We start from the raw sequence: 6000 nt of genomic DNA, 5'->3' as shown, positions 1-6000 counted from the left end.
AATGTATTATTCCTTAGTGAGATAAGGGAATAACCTGCTATGGTCAGTCGAAAGCATCTTTTTGATAGCCCCAAACAAAAGAGGACAACTGTATCTGGCAAATACAGTGCATCTAATAAAAACGTGAATGACCCTATATTCTCTAAAGTGAGACCCAGCCAGCAGGCAATGGAGGCTACATACATGCAAATCAGCAGTGACATAAGGGATCTGTTTCTGTGAGAGTAGATGCCGGACTTGGCCATCTGACACACAAGCATGAGTGATTCTTCAATACTTTACCTTTGTGAACTGTGGGAGATGCAATGCAGCACTTGTGTATTTTAGTATTTGAGTTGATTCCCAAGTACATTTGGAGTCAATATATCACTACACATCCACAGGTAAAAAGGTAAAGCCTCTTTTCATGGGCTATTTTAGTGGAGTTCCTGTTCCCAAAGCCTTACTCAGTATGATTTCCACCCCTGCCGTTTCCCCTCAGCAGATACTTCTTTCCCCCAGTATTTTCAATATCACTGCAGTGAGTTCACCAGTATGATGATATCTGAGACTACCCTGCTTTTTCATTATCTTCCTGACTGCTAGTCAGAGGAAGTTCTCACATGAAGGAGGACTTGTGAAAAGACCGTCATCTCTGTGTGCTGCTTCTGACTTGTTTCTTTTCTCACCACTGATCTTTGCTGCTCAATCTCAGTTATCTGATAAATGTAATCTGCATCTTCCCCCTGATCCTTGACTGAAGAAAGATACCTTCAAAACTGCGACTCAGCACATAGCAAGGAAGAGAGTTCCATATTACCAACCTCTTTTAAAAGCAGTACCTCTGCATGCAATACTTTCGTCCCTTTGAAATCACTCCTTCCTTTGTGATTTCAGTGACTTTTCTTTTCATCTGTCAGCCTAAACTTTGGAATCTGAGGCCTGAAAAGAACTGATACTGCTGTCACTTTCCCCCCTGCCACCAAAATTGTATGTAATTTGACCTGAAAGACTTAAGTTCATTGCTTTGGTGAAGTTTAAGTGCCTCTGGCTTGACTGCAAGTATGTGTCCATCCCCAGTGAGGTAAGAGCTTGGAGGCAGAGACCAGTGGATTCACCTCTCAGGCCCCATCTCTCTCTTTCCATTGTGAAACTCCAGAAGATCCCATGCTTGACTGAAGATGCACTCCTATGTTATGGTTCCTCTCAGGTCAGTTGGGCCAAATGTCCAGCTGTCTATGTTGTATTCAAGTGTTCATTAGCACGAGTCAAATGTAAGTGCTCAGCACACTTCTCAGTTTATTTATTCTTTCCCTTCTAAAAGGGAGCTGCCACTGATATCCTTTCATGTCCTAAAAGTGCAGTCATTGTCTGCAGTTTCAAACAATGATATTTCATTCAATACATTCCATTGGTATTTCATCCTGGGGATGGCTGTGCTTTTTGGGGTCATGTGGCTTGCAGCCAAGGTGAGCAAATTTGCTTTCCAGCTCCGCTGGCATGGTGAATCATCCATCACACTTCCATAGAGCTGGAAGTTGAATAACAAAGAACCTCCTTAGTGGGGTGCTTTGGGAACAAATTTTTCCTTGCAGAAAAGGGAGGAAAGATGCTGAAATGTGAAATGATCCTTACTGTTCCTACTAGGGTTCACAGTAGTTCGACTTTATTTTTAGATCTCTACATCTTTTGACCATTTATTATTTATCTCACAGCTTGGGAAAGGTCCCTTTTGCTCATTGCTTTCTGAACTTTCAGATAGTCAAAGACTTCAGTTCGTGCCTTTTCCTGCTTTGATTAGGTATGGTCCAATAATCCTGACAAATGCTGGCAGACTCCCAAAGCTTGACTTGCTATAAAATAAGCTTAATGCCCATTATTTTATTCCCAAGGTACTTCATGTTTCCAGACAGCTCTCAATTTCAAGTTTAAGAGGCATGAATAAGCCAACTGATTAATTACAAAAGATATTTTGTACATAAGATTCCATTTTTCAGCTTCAGGAAGAGGGGGAAACCACCATGCCAGAAGTATGCCTGTTTGTTCATGTGGCTACCTAGCACGGGAGCAGTCTGCTCTCTCTTTAAAAATCCAGTAACAAAAATGAAAGCTTTTCAAGTTGTTTTTTTTTTTTTAAATTTGTTTCCATTTATATGACAGTTCTACCTTAAAATCTCAAGCATCTCATTTCCTCACGTGCATTTCTGGGAGCAAATACACTTCATTTTCTCTAGCAGGAGCCAAGTTCTTTTCCTCTAGCCTAGAAAAATAGCTTTGAATTTTGCTGTCAGATAGTAAGTGTGCCACATCTGCCAAAGTATGGAGGACATAACCCAGGATGAATTCAGAAGATGTTATATTTTCTGATTCATATGATCTGTATGAAAGAAAGATGGTTTGTAGTTTGTGCTAAGCCACTAGAAAGCCCTCTGAAGGAGATTTACTTCACTTTTCCTCCTTGGTCTTCTACTAGACAGTACAAATTTAGTTTAGTATCTGCCTATCTTGAAAGAGTAGCACTTTGAAGCCACACACAGAAAGCCAGGAGAATTCAAACACTCCTTTTTTTTTTTTCTTTTTTTTTTTTCTTCCTCACAGCAGACTCTTCTCTGATTACATGCACTGAGTGTCTACTGAGTTGAGTGGACGAAGTGCTTGGACATACAGTCTGATTTTTGGGTGGTCTTATGTGAAGCTGGGAGTTGGACTAGATCCTTATGGGTCCCTTCCAACTTGGGATATTCTGTGATTCCATGAAAACCAGAAGAAATATATAATTTGAGGGAACAGTGAAGAAGGAGCAACGTTAGGCTAAGGAACACCCCCACTCCCTTTGTCCTTGCCAGTAGTTCTTCATCTTCGTAGCCTGGAATAGCACACAATGAACCAATGTGCTTTTTACATGTTGCTTTCACTTCCCTCTCTTTAATTTGTTGGAGTCTAAAAAAAAAACCAAACACCCACCTGTGTCAAATGAGCATAGACAGAGTTCATCTTCGCCAGAGGGAGGATGGGAAAGCCCGTTTCCTACTTTGTGCGAAGAGATGCAACCCTGTAGCAGCTGTGCTGCTCCCATACACACCTCTGTAATGATATCTTTCTTCAGACCCCTCAGCCTGTCTGTGCTGGTGGCCACCATAGCCCACCCATGGCGTTAACAATGGCAGGATGGCCATTCAGCTCCTGCCATGTCACCTTCAGAGCTGCTGATATTCCAAGCTCTCTTCCTACCTCCTGCTGGTACTGACCTCTGGGGCATCCCTCTTCTTGCAGAGATGCTTTCCCTGCAGGTGCACCACCTGCCTTTCCTCCATCTCACCCAGAATACCCCCCTCTCTCAGCAACCCCCAGTCCCAGGCTGAGGAATGTAGGACAAAAAGGGAGGACTGTAACTACAAAGGGTTTATCTGTGACGCTTCTCTAACAGAATCCTAATCCTTTGGGCAACTTCTTGATGCATTTTCCCCATGGACAGAAGTTTTCAGTTAGGTTGAAAGAACATCATTTTTTCATTAAGTGAATTGGTTTTACTACCAAAGCTAAAGAGGTGACAAATGAATGACATCTGTTATTTTCCTCCCCTGCATAATTCCCAAATGTTTAGATGCTCTGAGTGCAGAAGCCAGCAGGAAAGGGGGCAGGGAAACTAAGCAGTGCTATGAAAAATGAAAATGATCTAGATATAGAACATTGGAGTATAATTGAAAGCAGCTGCACTTTTTAATTTAATACCCACCCTAGATACAAAATGAAAACAGTAGCTTTTGTAATGTAATAAAGCCTTTAAAAACCCTCCAATCTTAGAGTGAGAAGTTAGATACAGCTCAAATCTGACAATGGTCTCTGAAGGACGGTAGCAGAGTCGCCTGACAAATGCCAAGTGATACTATATCCTAATGTTTCTTAAAAAATCCAGTATTAAAAAGCTAAACACTGAAAAAGTTAAATAAAAGTGTCCAAAATGATCTGAACAAGCAAATATTAAAATTTTGTGATGTCAGGACGGTAGATTAACTGTGTATAAAACTGAAACGTATGTTTAAAAAGATAAAACACCTTAAAGATGAAATGAAATTAAATAAAAACAACAACAACAAAAACAGAAAAGATGACAATGAAACTCACCTCTCTACTGTCCATCCCCAGTGGTGGACATAAATGTCCAAAGCACATGCCCTGGAAATGCAACAGTCTGTCCTGTAAAACAAAGTAATGAACTAGACCTGGAAGATAGTACCAACAAAGACACTATATCCATATTTCAAATGATTTTATGACTGATCATGATAGATCCTTTTCTGGCTATAAGGACTGGTATAAAAAAGGAATAATTTTATTTCATTTTCCCTGAGTATGCAGAAAACAAGTCAATCAAGCATAGATAATATTGTTGGAAAGTGTCTTTTCTGAATATTCAATAGGTCATATCTTTAGCCTGTGTGTATCAGCATGGCATCACTGTTTTTAAATTAATTGAGAATCTGGCTCAATATACTAATGGCTCTGTTTTTTAATTATTGATATTTCCTTTTCTCTTTTCATAGATGTTCATACATATTCTAACAAACAAATCCCCCAAAGAGCTGTTATAAACCTGTGGGCAAAAACAATATTCCCTCTCATGGAAAAAATATCAGAATGGTATTAGAGAGTTCCAGAAGCAATTCAGCCTATTTTTGATGTTTCTTTTTTTATATTACTTTTTTTTTTTTTTGAAGGTTTAAGGCATGATTTATTTTATCATCTTGGCCAGGTTGTTTGTGACTCATTTTGAATCCCAAATTCTATGCATGCATGCCTCTGCATACTAAACAAAATCCAGTTAATACTATTTAAAATCTTTTCCAAATACCAGAGGAAAATAGGAGTGCTAACTTGTATTAGTTATCTCAGAGTAAGTTTCTGTCTAATTCTTTACTTGGTTTCTTCCATTAATCATAACTGTTTTTTTTGTTTGTTTGTTTCTCCAAACATAATCTAAATATAAACTGCTGTGCTTGGTTACCTCAGGCGAGAAATCAGGGATGGAATGTATGTGTTGCCATATTTCTTAACCAGAAACCAATCACTTGATATGTTCCTGTCCATCTCATTACATCTTCTGAGACCTGAGGCCATGCCCCCCAGTATGCCCAGAAACCTGCATGTTTGGAGGCCTTAGCAGCTATATCTAGGAAGAAATTCTTTTTATTATTTCATTGGGTATTGAAGCTTACCTCAAAGATCCACAAAATTCATCTTTCTTTCCAATTTATTACCTACTTACCTACTGGCTGCATCCTGATTCTCTTGTCCTTCAATCCACTGGAAATTCTTCTGCTCTTAATGAGGTGTCAAAAGTGATTGATAGTGCCTCTGTAATTATCTCAGCCTGCTCTTTAAGAACATTCAGGTAAGACTATCTGTCCTTGCTCATATATGAACATTTAGTTTGTGATCATCGTTTTTTCCATTCCTTTTCACAGGTCTAAACAACTGCTTCCTTAATTATTATCTCACTTTCTCACCAACTGGATTGAAAGCATAGCTCCAAATGCAAAGCAATAAATTTATGCTTGCACATACCTTGCTTGTGAAGCCTCAGTAAGGTCAGTGACAAGTGCAGGATATAAATCAGAGCATGCATTAGCCTTAGAGAGATGTATTCTTGTATGCTTCAATCTATTACTCTCATTTAACATGTCTGGGTCCCAAATTAGCTTTGAATCCTGTACTTTCATCTGATGTGCCAGTCTGCAGGCCAGGTTTCTGTATCAGCAGCCAGTCTAACCTCTGATGGATGTAGTTTTTCTCCTGAAGGGTTTTGTTTGAAGTCCATGCACAAACCAGATGGTAAGACAGACTTACAAACTATGACTTTAATTTTGTGTGGATGGAATGCTTTAGAGAACTGAATTTGCAATGAAAAGATAACATTATTTGCTTTTGAGGTAGGTAGAGAAATTATATCCATTTATTCAGATTACAGCACCTGGGAAAACATGATTACAAATTAAGTTGGTGGCAGGAGTGGGGCTGATA

General features: G+C 39.3%; 1 long non-coding RNA gene across 1 annotated transcript in view; it reads left to right on the top strand.

Annotated features, from left to right (window-relative positions):
• LOC104911526 overlaps window positions 1-6000 on the top strand; it is a 28457-nt gene that overhangs the window by 2749 nt on the left and 19708 nt on the right. The gene's annotated exons all lie outside the window — the stretch shown is intronic.

This window comes from Meleagris gallopavo, chromosome 6, assembly GCF_000146605.3.
Source record: "Meleagris gallopavo isolate NT-WF06-2002-E0010 breed Aviagen turkey brand Nicholas breeding stock chromosome 6, Turkey_5.1, whole genome shotgun sequence".
NCBI lineage: Eukaryota > Metazoa > Chordata > Aves > Galliformes > Phasianidae > Meleagris > Meleagris gallopavo.
Note: the sequence above shows the minus strand (reverse complement) of the source record. Positions and strands in the feature narration are given on the sequence as shown.